A 16308-nucleotide genomic window follows, 5' to 3' on the forward strand; every position below is an offset into this window, starting at 1 on the left:
GATTAAAAACCATAAAAAATAGTCATTCGGTCAGCTTCCGTTATGTTCGTTACGATACCGAATCGAAAAAAAATGCTATGGACAAGTAAGGTGTCGCCAAGTGGCCCAATGGCGGCTTAGCGGCACCAAACTTGTTATTTATATATATTAGATAGTTAGTTTCTTTAGATAATTAAACAATATAAGTAACTAGTTTTTATCCCTCGTATTACGAGGTTGTTTTACATTGTTCGTTTCTATTATTTATATATTTTTTTAGGATTTTAATTTTATGTATTGTAAGGAAGTTAATAATATACTTAGGTTTTGATTATAAAAGTGTTTCAAAAATAAATAAGATATTATAGCCCGGTTTAAAAGCTATATGGGTTCGGTGGGACAAATGACCCGCTTTTTTTTACTATAAAATTGTTTCTTAATTATAAATAATATTTTTTTAAATGGATAATAATTATTAGTATATCTCTATTTTTTATAGAATTTTCATATCTAATATTTGATGAGATTAATTTTTAATATAATTAGATGTTATAACCCATTTAAGGACTATCTGGGTTTGGTGAGACCCATACCCGTGAATCAGGGTCAAATCTATGAAAAGTCTCCATTTACAAATAAAGCAATCTGAAGGCCTGAAAGAATATATATGTATGTTTCGTTTATATATATTTAAGATTAAGATATTAATGTAACAAGTTTGCATTTGGGTTGGAGGGATGCTTGAAATACTTCAAGATACAAACTTAAGTATAAAACAAATATTATTGTTTTTAAAGACATAACAGCAGAAGACGTTTTTTATGTTTGAACGTTTTTTTCAATTGACGTCCTTTAGCAAAAGAAGTAGCATAAATCATACTTCTTGTTTCAAATTCTTTTCACGTTACTTCCGTTAACACTAACCTTGTAAATTTTTCTCGTTAAATCTGATAATTTCAAAACACATGATGGTAGTTTTGTAATTTTATAATTTATTTAATAATTAAAACTAAAATAATAAAAATATATAAAATTCTCCTCTCTCTCTCTCTATATATATATATATATATCTAACTATCTATATAATTGTCTATCATAAAATCTTACGTGTCGCTCTCACATTGCTCCCCCCATTCTTTAAAGCCACAATATTGCTTTATTTCGGAATAAAGGACTCTCATTGATTTAGCCCGTTTTCGTCTCAACCCGTTTTCTATAAACGGGTTATAGCCTCTTTACAGGTATTTGTTGAATCATGTCCCAAAACCCTAGCCACGTCTCTACTCATCTTCACAAACCTTCATGTCTTCCTCTGCAGGTTCCAATTCCTCTCTACCCAATTTTCCTTAATCGCCGTTCTTTTAAGGTTTCGATTATATTTTCCAGACATATGAAGGCGTTCTTCAATTTCACCCGAAAATCTTTTTTTGCATATGGGTATTAATCGACTGGCTTTAGCACAAGGATTTCCAATTGGCAGAAATCATGAGACGGGTTTTTCAAGAGGTTTTCGCAATCAGGTAACCCTAATCTTGCTTAAATTTGTAGTCTAAATTGCTATTTGTTCGTCGAATTGGAACGTGAAAGCTGTGATTACTTGCACAATTTATTGAGCCCTAATTCTTCATAGAAAATAGTGTGATAGAATCGTCATGTCAGTTTTTGCTTTTGTTGAATATGATTTTTGTATGTTATTTGGTAACTTATGACTAATAATGAATAGGGTGTAGAAATTTTGAATCTACGTTTCACAAGATTACTTCAATATTGTACAACAAAATTTCCCCAAATTAAAAAACTCTAAAATCCAAATTCATAAAACAGAATATGAAAGTTTCTCCATGTTCAACATTGAATATTGATTTAGAGTCAAAGTTTGTGTGTAACGTGTGTGATTGTGTACATGAACAATTTTAGCCACCGATATATTAATTAAGTAGAAGATTTCCACATCTATGACAGGTTTTAGTTGTGGTCGCATCAATGGCGATCAACGAGGAGATGGTATCAGGCGATAGAAGAAATATGATGGTAAGTTGGCCTTTGTTATTTGGATTCAATGAAATTTTAGTTTCATCCCCCAGGGTTTTAGATGACCAAAGAAAGAAGATTGTGGCAGGTTACATGGAAATTGGGTTTCATCCCTAATTTCATAATTTCTTCTTCATGTTGGTTTATATTAAGTAAAACACATGGTTCTCCGGTTCTTCATCTTTTATGTGTTTGATAAATTGCCAATCACTCAAATTGTCAAGAAATATATATTTTTTCATGTGTGAGAGATGAGATCAAGTAAATCATAATCAAATAGCCTAAATGTATTATAAGTTTCAACTGAAATTGGATGGGAATTTGAGTGCAGGTGCATAGGGACCTAGAGACTGGACTACTTTTGAATTCGGTGGTTGTTTGGGCTGACGAAGGAACAAAAATGAAGGTTGATGTGTCAATTGTGTTTAAAGGTGAAGATGTTTGCCCTGGTCTCAATAAAGGTCTGTTTTCTTTCTGTTAACTCTTTTATGTCATTGTTATAAAAGTAAAAACTTGAATCTTGATACTAAAATTTATCAAGTAATGAATTTGATTTTGTGTAATATTGTGTTGCTACAAACAAGTTGTGCTCAGGTTAGCTATATGCTACTACTTGCATCTGATGCACAACACACTAGAAAAGATGTTTGTACTTTTGTTCCTGTTGTTAAGCATATTGTTTCTCAATCAATGGTTAAACCCGTTAAAGAGAAACCTTTTTTTTACTAAATTGTTGAGAAAATGGAAATGGAAAAATAATGCATACCTAGGTTAGAAAATATGTTACATTTTTGAATGTATGATAGATTTTTAATGTGTTTGTCGAAATTAACGGGTCAATATGTGTTTTGAGTAAAATGAGATTGGTACAACACGAGGGATTAAAAAATTTCAAGTTGGCTCAGGTCAGAACATGTTCGTATGGTTGTGGATCCAAGTAAAATGAATTTGGGTACAAACTGGTTGTTTAAAAAGAAGAACAATATACAAGTTGTTCAAAAGTCACCTAACTTTTTTGTTTATAATCTCTTAAATCTTTTTTAATTCACCATTTTTTTAAAACAAACCGTTAAAATGACCCCTTTTAAATGGCCAGATAAAATATATGTAAAATTTGAAGAAGTTTGACATGTTACCTAGCTAAGCTTCCAATAAGACTCAAGCAGTTTAGACATGTTACCTAGCTCATAAATTTGTTATCAAATGATTAAAATTATCAAGAGAGCCACTTAGAAGTACTTTATGGAATTAATAATGGTTTTTACCTTTCTTTAACAGGTGATCCGCTTTTTTACATTAATGGTTTTTACCTTTCTTTGACAGGTGATCCACTCTATTTTACATGTGGAAATCACAGCGGTCTCTAGCTGAAATGGTAGATGAAACATTTGCAGAAAATGAATAGCACGAAACCGATGCAACATTATCGAAGATTGGTTACACACTTTTATCTAATGTTCTATAAAGTTTAGTTAAGTTTTAGAAGCATAAAGGTGCATGGTTTATTTAGCATAGTTAATTAACTTTTAGAAGCATAAAGTTTCCTGGTTTATTTAGCATAATATGATACATATTTAAAAAGGTTGGTTAGTTTATATGCTCATGTTTAATCGTAGGTCTTTTGATTAGTTTGCTAGATTATAGTAGTGTTTTTGTGTGGAAAAGAGGGATTCTATATTTTAATTTGGCATTTCGCTTTATATATTATAGAACTTCATCATAAACATGGGTAAATTTATAAATTTGAATGAAAATTCATTTTGTTTTGAACATATCTGCACTTTTGGATCGCAAGTGGTTTATTTAAAAGAGTATCGGTATCAAAATTGGTTCGGGCTAAAATGGATCATCTTAAAAAAAGTATCAATTTAGTTTGGGCCATTTTAAAAGATATTAACTTGGTTATTGTCAAAATGGGTCACTTTATAAGGGTATAAATTGGTTTGGCAGTTCGGGTCAAAATGGATCACTTTATATAAGTATCAATTTGGTTCGGTATATTAGTTGGTTTATGCTTTGTACTTTGTTTTGTTTTACTACCCAAAAAAAAACATTTGTATGATTGAGTTTACTAAAAAAATGGTTCGGTCTTACTAAACATTCTTGAGAATAAAAGCAAATAAAGTTAACGAATTATAGTAAAATAACAACTTTTTTTATTCAAAATTATACATATAAATTGTAGTTAAAGATTCACATTTTAAACGAGTCTGATCATATTTTTATTCAGTTTTGGTATTTATTTGGTTAATGGTAATTTCAAATGATCCTATAGTGCCGATTTTTGGTTCAAAGTGAAGAAATCAAGGAAAATGCCCCTAAAATGGAGCCTACCTTGTGTGTATCCAAACTTGCATCCCCATTATAATGATAATGTTAATATAATTTCAAGAATGCTAAAACGTATACCTTCCAAACTTTAATCTATGTCAAGGATGTTAATTGTACCTTAAAAGGATGCATAAAGCCATAAACTTGAACCATTTATAGTTTGTTTCGTTTATTAATTTAGTACTAATATTCGGATAAAAGGGTTTGTCAAAAGATTTATAATCAGAATGAGTTTAGTCGAAAATGGTAGTTTATTCACATTGAAAATTGTGGAAATAGAAAAAGCAATAGTAAGTTGAAACCTAAACACATCATAACCAAAATTTATATATTCAATATGATATAAAAAATTTAAATAAACCCGCGTAACACGTGGGCTAAAAACTAGTATATATATATACATATATAGGGCTGATATCATTTAAGAACCCTAAAAAAGTTAAGAACTTTTAAGAACCCTAAACAATCAAACATTTTTTTAATTTTTTATATATACTAATATTGTTTAAGAGTAGTTTTATCATATTTTATATAAAAAATTTTGATTACATATATTAATTACAAGTTTACATATGTGTAAAATTTATGTACTACCAAATTTACATAGGTGTAAAACAAAACATAGATATGTATAAAAACTAATTTTCAAAATTATAATTATAAATATAAATATACAAAATGATGAACTACACTCATATAACATTACCATACAAAAATTTTTATAAAAAACATTAGGTTTCAATTGTTCCCTTCAGTAATGACACTCATCCTCTCTATATATATATATATATATATATATATATATATAACCTACAAATTATCATCTTCAAAAAACGCAAATCCCCCAAATCAAAACCCTAAGACACAATTCATCTAGTAATTCAAATTCCCCCCAAATCAAAACCTTAAAACGCAAAATCAACTAATTCTTTCTCTCTACTCTTTGTCTTTATACCATCAAGAAACCACCGTCGGATACCACCACCAGGTCTGTGCAGGTAAGGGTTTTGGGATCCATCTCCAACACTTTTTATTTTCTATGTTTCGTGTTTTCCTCCAAAACTAGCAATTTTCAGAAACCCTATAACCCAGATCTGTTGGATTCTACTTGCTCGACAGGTTTGAGCATTAAATAAAGTAAGTGAGATGTTAAATCATCAGCATTGTATATAAGAGCGACGTGTCGATAGTAGCAATCAATGCAAAATCGTGTACGAATTTGGGTGATTAGGGTTTTATTTGGTACGCATATTCGAAACGGTGAAAGATTCCTGCGACTGAGGGTTTGGACGACAGCGGAGACGACGAAAATGGGGGTTTAGTGACGGCTGCTGCCATAGGTAAAGGTGGCGGCAAAAAAATGTTTCAACCAAGCTTCGTAAAGAAGCTACTGAAGCGTATCGTTGTATTGCCTGCAGCACTATTTCTAAATCCGGATCCAGATTCGGTTTGGGTCGGGAGTTGGATCGTAACAGACAAACTCGGGTGTTGATCCTTTCCAACATGTGATTGTGGTGGTTCATGTAGAAAGGGAACATCGTCGGTTTGCGTTTGTTGGCATCTATCGAAGAAGATGATTAGAAGTTGCATATTGGTAGTTTGTGGTAGAGGTGGTCAAAAAAACCGGTCCTCGAACCGGTTTGCCGGTTTAAACCGGAAACCGGTTTTTAAGAAAACCGGTTTTTTGTAAACCGGTTTGACCGGTTTACAAACCGGCGGTTTGTATATCGGTTACACAATTTGGAGCCAAAACCGGTTTTATAACCGGTTATAAAAAAAAACCGGTTTTTTTTAATAACCGGTTATTAAAAAACCGGTTTTTTTTAATAACCGGTTATTAAAAAAACCGGTTAACCGGTTTTTTTATAAACCGGTTTTTGACCGTTATAAAAAAAACCGGTTAACTGGTTAAAAACCGGTTTTTTCCCGTTGAGTAACGGATATATAGCCGTTTTTTTTAATTTTTGACCGTTTTTTTTTTCCCATTTTACCCCCACAAACATCTATATATAGCTTAGGTTGGGTATTGGTTAGATCACACTCGATTATACAACTCCAAACGCTCTAAACGTTTATTACATACGCGATTATTTTGTTATCTCACGCTCAATTATACCACATTACCACTCCATACGCTCTTATTTCGTAGTCGATTATCATGGCCTCCCAAAGTGCTGCTTCATCCGTCAACATGGGTGCCTCGAACACGGGAGAAACGGTCGTTCGGGTCATCCCCACGAAACGAAACCAAGATGTTTGGCAACATTTCGACTTATGCGAAATGTCTAACGGTAGCCAAAAAGCTCGATGCAAACATTGTTTGAAGTTTTATGGCAAAGATGCAAACTCCACTTTAAAAGCGCATGTACAAAGGCCCTTTTGCAAGGCCTTGAAGGACGAATCGGGAAGTAGTTCGCAGCCGGAGATGACGAATCAAGGAACGGTGTTTACGTACGACCTTGAAGCGGTACGTCAACAGTTTTCAAACTTTGTGATTCAACAAACACTTCCTTTCAACCACTTCGACAACCCTCAATTCACGGAGATGATGCAAAAGTATGTTCAACCACGCTACCAACACGTAAGTCGTTCGACCCTTAGAAGAGATTGTCTTAAATCATGGAAAAACGCTAAAACCGAACTAATTTCATACTTTTCAAACTTACAAACTGGTGTAAACTTAACAACGGATGTGTGGTCGGTACCTAATGGTTCACCCGACTCATACATTTGTGTGACGGCTCATTTGGGTTGACCCCGAGTCGTGGCAAATGATGAAACGAACCGTTGCGTTTCAATTGTTTGATTACCCTCACACGGGTAGAAATATTTTTAAACTCTTGGATAAAGTCATTCGACAATACAAGATTGAACATAAAATCTTTTCAATTTCGTTTGATAACGCGTCCAACAATACGGCCGCGGTTGGCCATTTAAAATTAAAGTATAAACCTATTTGTGATGGAGCGTTTTTTCATAGCCGATGCATTGCACATATTATCAACTTGGCCGTGCAAGATGGGTTAAACGTGATCGAAACGCAAAGAAACAATTTTAAAAGAATGTTACGAGATGTTTTTAGCAACAATACAACATTTTCAAGATACAAAAAATTTTGTGTAGAAGCTAATTGTCAACGGTTGGGGCCAAATTGGGATTGTCCAACAAGATGGAACTCGACTTGTGATATGTTTGAGAAAGCCATCCAACAAAAAGAATCATTAATTGCGTTTCATCAAATTTTGTCAAATAGGGGTAAATGTGCACCGTACGATCCTAGAAACTGGTTATTGATTGAGATCGTTACGGAGGTCCTTCAAATTTTTAAATCTTGCACAACTAGTTTATCCGGGGTTTACTATCCAACAAGCCCCATTGCTTTACCAAAAATTGCTGTCATGTGCACAAAGTTGAGTGAACTTCATTGTAGGGGTGCACCTTATTTTGATATGGGTGTAAAAATGAAAGAAAAATTTAGAAAATATTTTCAACAACTACCTGCTGTTTTGACATGTGCTGCTGCGTTAAACCCTTGCATCAATGTTGGTGGTGTTGAAGCTTTAATAGAAAAAATTTGTGATGAGCTAGAGTTAAACGACGATCAAAACCCCTATTATAACCAAACTTTAAAGAATGCTTTCAACACCACCTTGTCAAACATGTATGATGTTTACCTTACAAAATACGGGTCGTCTTCCCAAATTCATGACTCGTTAAGAGCTGTTGCCCAATCCCAATCCCAAACCGACCTTGAAATGGGGATGTACTACATGATTTGGGAAGACGCCGGTAAACGTCAAAAGGTAAACACCCCAAGCAGTGAACTTGGAAGGTATGGTGGTACCAACTTTGTGAAACACATGACTCCGGATGAATTTAGAAGTCTTGATTTGCTGGCTTGGTGGAGAGGTAAGGAGGATGAGTTTCCGATCCTCGCCGCCATGGCCAAAGATTTACTAACGGTCCAAGCTTCCACGGTAGCTTCGGAGTCTGCTTTTTCTGTTTCTGGCAGGGTTATATCGATTAGGAGGACTCGACTCACTCCACCAGCTGTAGAGATGTCGATTTGCTACAAGGATTACTTGGACTCTTTAGATAGGGCACAACATCAACGCTCACTCGAGGGGGAAATGGACTATGAGGCGGCCTTGTATGAAGACGAGGTCAATCAAGGACACACTCAACCAATGACCGATGAAGAAGCCGCGTACGACGATTACCTAAGGAATAGCTCGGGATCGGGTAGCGAAGAAAATTAGTTAAAGAAACAGCTAACATGGAGGCAAATAATGAGTAAGAAACAGCAAGTTGTTAATGTAATCGTGTCTAAACATTATTTAATGTTTGTATTTTTGAGTTACGAATATGCGATAACGATTTAATGTTTGTATTTTTTATGTAAAAGCTATAAATGAAAGTTATGTGTTTTTAATCTTCCAAGCAAAGAACCCTAACAACGAAAGCAAAGAATGGCTTCGGTCTTCCAAACTAAACCCTAAACCCTAAACCAAAAAAAAAAAAAAAAAAAAAAAAAAAAACCGGTTAACCGGTTAGACCGGTTATTAGAAAACCGGTTAATAAAAAAACCGGTTTAGTAACCGGTTCTAACCGGTTTCTAAACCGGTCCTAACCGGTTAGACCGGTTAGGGTTTTCAGATACAAAAACCGGTTAATAACCGGTCCGGTTATTAACCGAACCGGTTTTTTTTCCGGGCCAAAAAAAACCGGTCCGGTTAATAACCGAACCGGTTTTTTTAAAAAAAACCGATTTGTGCACCTCTAGTTTGTGGTGGTTGTCACAAGGTGGTTTTTTAGAGAGAGAAAGAGATTAAAGAGAGGCTGGGATTTATTAAATTAATAGTTATTGTTTTTTTGAAAAATAATCTACACAAATAGTCACTTAAGGAGTAGAAAGACGAATTTACCCTCGTGTGTCTTGCACATGACCATATTTAACGAAAAAAAATATTAGATTAGTGTTAAAGGACGTAACGTGAAAAAGATTCGAAGCATGATGTATGTTTCTTGCCATTTCTTTTGCTAAATGACGTCAATAGAAAAAACATTTAAACATAAATAACGTCTTTTGATATTTTGTCATTTTTAAACGGCTCTAACATCCTGATGTGGTTTAAGTAATGTGCTATTTGTAGTTCTTCAAGAAACTGTGTTCATCATAAATTTTGATAAGCAACCTAAGACGTCACACAAAAATTGTTTATTTTTGGGTTCGTATATAATCATTATAGTACAATTAGACGTTTAAACTAAAACTGAATTATAAAAGGTTTCTGATTTTTGAGAATTAGTGATGAAAAGAAATTGGAAACAAATGGATTTAGACAATAAATACTTTTTTTTAATGGTAAGTAGATAATTTCTCACATCTGTGTTTTGTTTATAGACTGATCCTTTGGCAGTTGTTTATACTAAGGCTGAGGGGTGTGGGGGGCTCTAACGGGGGCGCGAGTGGGGGCTCCAGCCAATAATATTGTGACGTGTGGCAGAGAGAGAAACTGGATAAGATGGGTGTTGGAGCCCCCGCTGGAGCCCCTAGCCCTGGTGTGGAGGGGCTCCAGCAGGGGCTCCAGCGGATTTTTTTTTATTTTTTTATAAATATATTCAAAAAACGTATTATTAAAAAAACTCATAAATTATTAAAAAAACACACATTAAAAAAAACACATTAATATCTAAAAATTAAAAAAAAAATTAAAGTACTAAAAAAACATTATTCTTATTCTTCGGCTTGGTCTTCTTCGATCAACCTCTTTCGGATAAGTTCCTTTTGCTTTTCCATCAGCATTTGATCGACCGGATTTAGGTTACTGAAGTCTCTTGTAAGGAAGTCCAAATCTCTCATTCGACTTTTTTCCTTTTTGTCATTAGAGACCACCTCCATGGTTTTGTTGAATTTATTGAGGGATTCAACCAGATCGACGATGTTTACGGCTCCCCCCTCAATTTATTGAGGGATTCAACCAGATTCAACCAGATCGACGATGTTTAGGTTTATATATAGGAAAAACAGATTTTATGTGAATAAAAATATCCAAGCCCAACGGCTCATTTCTCATCCCAACGGCTCTTTCACGCATTCCCACATCCCTTTACGCCTCAGCCTTCCCGCGACCGGCCTTGCGCCCGCCTTGGTTCCCGTGCTCGCGCCCCTCTCGCGCCTCGGTGGTGTGGTGCTCGCGCCTGGGGGCGCGAGCAGAGGGGCTCTCGCGCCCCCGCTGAAGCCCCACACCCCTCAGCCTAAGGCTGAGGGGTGTGGGGGGCTCTAACGGGGGCGCGAGTGGGGGCTCCAGCCAATAATATTGTGACGTGTGGCAGAGAGAGAAACAGGATAAGATGGGTGTTGGAGCCCCCGCTGGAGCCCCTGGCCCTGGTGTGGAGGGGCGCGAGCAGGGGCTCCAGTGGATTTTTTTTTTATTTTTTTATAAATATATTCAAAAAACGTATTATTAAAAAAACTCATAAATTATTAAAAAAAACACACATTTTTTTTTAAATTCAAATTACAAAAAAAACATACTAAAAATTAAACAAACAATAATACTTAATAATAACACTAATCTAATACAAGATCATCGGGTCGCCTCTCCCACAAATGTTCAACCAACTCATGTCGAAGCTCCCCGTGTATCTCACGGCTCTTGATATTTGCTATGTTGTGAAGTTTTTGTTGATCACTGATTGTGGACGGTTGTGGCGGAATGTCACCTTGGTAGTTTTGGCAGATAGCTTTGCCCTCGTCTTCTAACGTCATGTTGTGTAGGATCAGACACGTGTAGACGACGTCCGTTATCCTCTCCCGAGTCCAATAACGTATCGGGTTCGCCAGAACATAATATTGTTTTTTTATAGCTCCAAAAGCTCTTTCAATATCTTTTCTAGCAGACTCTTGCTTCTTCGTAAAATACTTCCTTTTGTCGGCGATTGGATCTGTAAAAGCTTGAACTAACAAAGCCCATTCGTTGTAAATACCATCGACCAGATAGTACCCGTACTTGAAGAGTTCTCCATTTGCAACAAAAGATTGAGGTGGTTCAACCCCGTCGATAAGGTCGTTGATCAAATTTTGCAAGAGATTGACCACGGTTGCGGTCAAAACTCCTCCTACATGAAGAAGCAAATCATCCTCTTCGGAGGAGTCGGAATCAGACGAGTACGACGACATTATTTTTAAAAAAAAAATTGGGAAGATGGGTTGATTTTGGGTTTTTTTTTTGAAGTTGTGGTAATTGATTTATATGAAATTGGTTATATATAGGAAGAAAAAACTTTTTTTTTTTATTAAATTATGAGCCCAACGGCTCAATTAAATGATCCAACGGCTATGTCACGTCTCCCAATGCTCTTTTACGCCACCTTTCTCCCGCGACCCACCTTGCGCCCGCCTAGTTTTCCGCGCTCGCGCCCCTCTCGCGCCTCGGTGGTGTGGTGCTCGCGCCTGGGGGCGCGAGCGGAGGGGCTCTCGCGCCCCCGCTGAAGCCCCACACCCCTCAGCCTAATGGAAATGATGGTTTCTTGCATGAGCTTGGCTGCACTGAGGGTTTTTATATATTTCTACCCTTCACATTTTATACCAATCGAAATGGTGATTCGCTAAAGGAGATGTAAATGCAGTTTTTTATTAGATAATATAAATATAATACATTTTTTCAAAGGTTGAGTTATTCCTTAAATGATATCAGAAAATAAGAATGATAAGAAGCCAAAATTTATTATATCATATGTCAAGTGTGAACCAAAAGAGGAAGAACATAAATGAAAAAATACATATTTTCTTTAGTCACGTGCAGGCCCAGCTCCGAGAACGGCTAAAAACTTTTGGGCCGAAGGCAAAAAAAAATTTTAGGCCTTAATAAAAAGAGGTATATTGTTGGGTTTAAACAATTTATTTTTTAAATAATCTTTAATTTTTTCAACCTTATGATTTGGTTGTGTCAAAAACTTTTTTTTTATAAAAGTAGATTAAAATGTCTCAAGTGAGGTTAGAACTCACAACCTCTTGGTTAAAAGTCACACGTATTTGCCACTAAACCAATCTAGTGGTTGTGTAATTAAGTTTAAATATTATATATACATATTGTTTTTCATAAAAATATATAAATATTTATTTTATAAAAAAAAATCCGGGCCTATCGGGATGTCGGGCCGAGGTCCGTCGACCACTCGGCCCTCCCTTATAGCCGGGCCTGGTCACGTGGAAGGCAAATATCAATTACCCAATTATTCTAAAACGTTTATAACTTTTTCGTTTAACATTTTGTTAAAAAAAGGTCATAATAGCAAACATTTTTTAATCTTTAATATGAGTATGACTTTGTTTTATAAAAATAAAAAATGTCATTGTGTCTTACGTTCATCATTGTGTCTCTCTATTTATCATTGTGTATTTATGCTTATCATTGTGTCTTTATGCTTATCATTGTGTGTATTTTTCAAAAGTGATCAAATCTGAAAATTGTAATAATGAAATAACATCGTTGTGTAATTTTAATATGTAAATATAATGATTAAATAAAAAAACATATTTAATACAGAAAACACATTGATTAATGCATATTACACAATAACATAAAATGTAAAACACAATGATGAATACATTTTATTACATAATGATCTGAAACATAAAACACATTGGTAATACATAATGCCCTTAACATATTAAAGATAAAAAAAGTTTGTTATTATTGTAAATATAAAAAAAAATTATCGTATGAAAAAGTTTTAGACATTTTAAAATGATTGAAGAATTAACATGTAACTAGCATGTGGAGAGAAAAAATCAACAAATATGGACTATTCCATATATGCCCTTTCTATCATTTTTTTATTCTCAAATAATCACAACCATTCAAATCAAATATCAATGGACTAGATTACTTCTCACACTTCTCGTTTTTTGTTAACTTTGTATTTTAGCGTAAGTGTTTTTTTCAAATACAATATGTACCTATTGCTTAAATTAATCTTTATTTTTATTATTTTGGGTCATATTACACGGGTTTTAAAGTTAGTTACACATATGATTTATTCGAGTAAAATCTAATTTGTTTTTTTTTTTTATTTATCATATTGATTTTGTTCATTCGGTAATTTTAATTCGATATCTTTTATATATATTACGGGATTTATAAATTTTTTTGGATCTTTTAATTTTATATATAGTAACAAAGTTAATAATGTAATTAGGATTTGAAGATGAAAGAGTTTCACAAATTAATAAGATGTTATAACTCGTTTTAACAACTATCTAGGTTTGGTGAAACCCATGGCTCGCTTATTTTTTTTACTATAAAATTGGTTATTAATTATAAATAACTTTTTTTTAAAAAAATAGGATATATATTTTTAATATATCCCTATTTAATCGAAATTTCATATCAAATATTTGGTGAGATTAGTTTTTAATTTAATGAGATGTTATAACTCGTTAAAGGCTATCAGGGTTTGGTGAGACACATCCCGTGTTTAGGTCAAATATGTGACATTCGTCAATTTTGGGTTCTATTTGTATTCGTTTATTATGTAAACCAACCCGTTTTGTAAACCGAAACCTTCGATATAATCAAAATGATGGACTTTATGTTACAATATTGTTTTACATTTGTTGGGTCTTGAAAACACCTTTTTCGGTCCATAAAATGGCCTTAAAACGCTTACAAACAACTCCGGGGGCTAAAACTGCCAAATTTGAAAGTTCAGAATTTCCACCAGGTGACCTTAGCGCCGCGCTAAAGTCCAGGGGCAGAGACCTTAGCGCCGCGCTAAGTGAGGTCTGCACAGCTGCGTATTTTTGTTTGTTTGTGCCTTGTTTTGATCCATTTTTCTTGCAAATACTTGATATAAACACCCATCTTTGACCCAACTTATTCCCCTATATATACACCACTATTCTCATCCATAATTCCCTGCTACATCTCTCATTTCTCTCTCAAAACATCAAAGATTCAAAGGTTGTTCATTAGTTGTTCTTGAGTGTTTGACTTCTAAAAGTCAAACTGAGTTTAATCTTTTATTTAATTTGTTTATCTAACCTTATTAATACTTGTTTATGGTGGTACAATATATATATAATACATACCCATTATTACCTTTGGTAGTTACTTCTCCGACTCTGGTTGGTTAAGTTTCGGACCTCGTAAGGCAATGCTTAATGGAGGACTTCGTGTTCTTGATATACACACACACACACACATAACTTGTTGCACATATTAATCTTGTTTAACTTATGCTCTTTTTAGTTTGTTTGTCATATTTATGAAGTTCCATGATGGGGGTTTGTAGAGAATAACCTCGGTTTAACCGTAAATAGTCCAAACCGTGAACCGAACTTGTTACTAGTTTTGTTAATAATTGTATTAAACATGCTTTATGTTAGATTTAAGCTTCTAAAATTCATTTATACAAGTTCTTGTTTATTTGGGCATGTGGAGACCATCAAGGAACGTATTGCGAGATTGAAACCGAACCGATCTGATTTTCACTCGCTTAAGACATACACGTGTGATTTTAGCTATCAAGAATTGTATATTTCTTTAAAAATAGTTTATAAACTGATTTTAATTATCTTCTAAAGTACTTGAAAATGTTGGATCCAACTTGATCTCATAACATAGTTTGGACCGACAAAACCGAACACTCGCTTAACGTACGTTGTTAGTTCTAAAACAATAGATCTACATACTTGGTTAAGTCTTATAAAGTTTTATTGAGTTATCTCATAACATTCATTATTTTGAAAAGTTGACTTTGAGTTTGACCAATTATCAAGACCCGAACCAACAACCCGAAACACTCGTTAAAGACCCGTTGTAGTATCTTTATCCCAAAGGAACTTACATCTTTGCATTTTTCCCACCTTATTACTTAACATAGGTTAAGTAAATATTAAGGTTAGATACTTTAACCTGGTTTCGAGCAAACTTACATTTTAAAGGGATTATTATTATTATAAATTCTTAAATAGTTACATTTTAAACCTTGAACTTTAATTGTTTACTTTTCGCAACAATTGTTTTATTTTAAGATTTTCAAGACAACCTTTCTAAATCCAAGACTTTCTTTTATTTAGGCTTCATACGTTAAACCCGTCGTTCCGGCAAATCTTCAAATTACCAACCTTTAAAGTTTACTACTAAAATGTGAGTACTTTCATACCCCGTTTTCTATCTTTTGTTTTGGGGTGACATTTCATACTTATTCAACTAAATGCTTTATACTTGAATCTTAACCCACAAACGTTATTGTATACTTTACTTAAATAATTGCTCGATATGGTGTTCTATGATTATATGCCTATGTGTTTATCGCTTTTGGTTGATGAAACTATAAAATCCTAGACTATTTGGCATCCCCTTATAGCAAGGTGTCGTTAACGTAATGCAATTAACGATAACTATAAAATCCTAGACTATTTGGCATCCCTTTATAGCTAGGTGTCGCTAACGTAATTCTATTAACGATATCTATTTATCCAAGTTATTGCTTTTATTTATTGTTTCGTATATAAGTTTTGTGGCTTTTTATCACTATGTACTTATATGCTCAAACTTATGAATTGCTCACCAACCTTTGTGTTGACAAACTTTATTTTATGAAATGTTACAGGTTTGACTTTTGTTGACTCGAGGACTTGACGTAAAACGTTACCAAGACTATTAGGATATTAGTAAAACGAACAATATATTTGTTTACTTGTATTCAATTTGTTTGTATGAACGAGATGTGTTGTTTATTGATTTATGAAATAAAATGAATTGTTTAAATATTGTCACTTTAAATAGTGCCTTGTGTATTTGTCCAATCACGTTGCACCCCGGCATGTTTCGCCGCCTTTGGTCGGGGTGTGACGGATTGGTATCAGAGCCACAAGACTATAAGATAGGTGGTTAGACGTAACGACCTAGTATAGTTTTTACTTTAGGGTCCTTATACGTGTTGCTTATACGTGTT

Source organism: Bidens hawaiensis, unplaced genomic scaffold, assembly GCF_021521415.1.
Source record: "Bidens hawaiensis isolate Kalapana, Puna unplaced genomic scaffold, B.hawaiensis_p1.1 tig00035079_1, whole genome shotgun sequence".
In the NCBI taxonomy this organism is placed as follows: Eukaryota; Viridiplantae; Streptophyta; class Magnoliopsida; order Asterales; family Asteraceae; genus Bidens; species Bidens hawaiensis.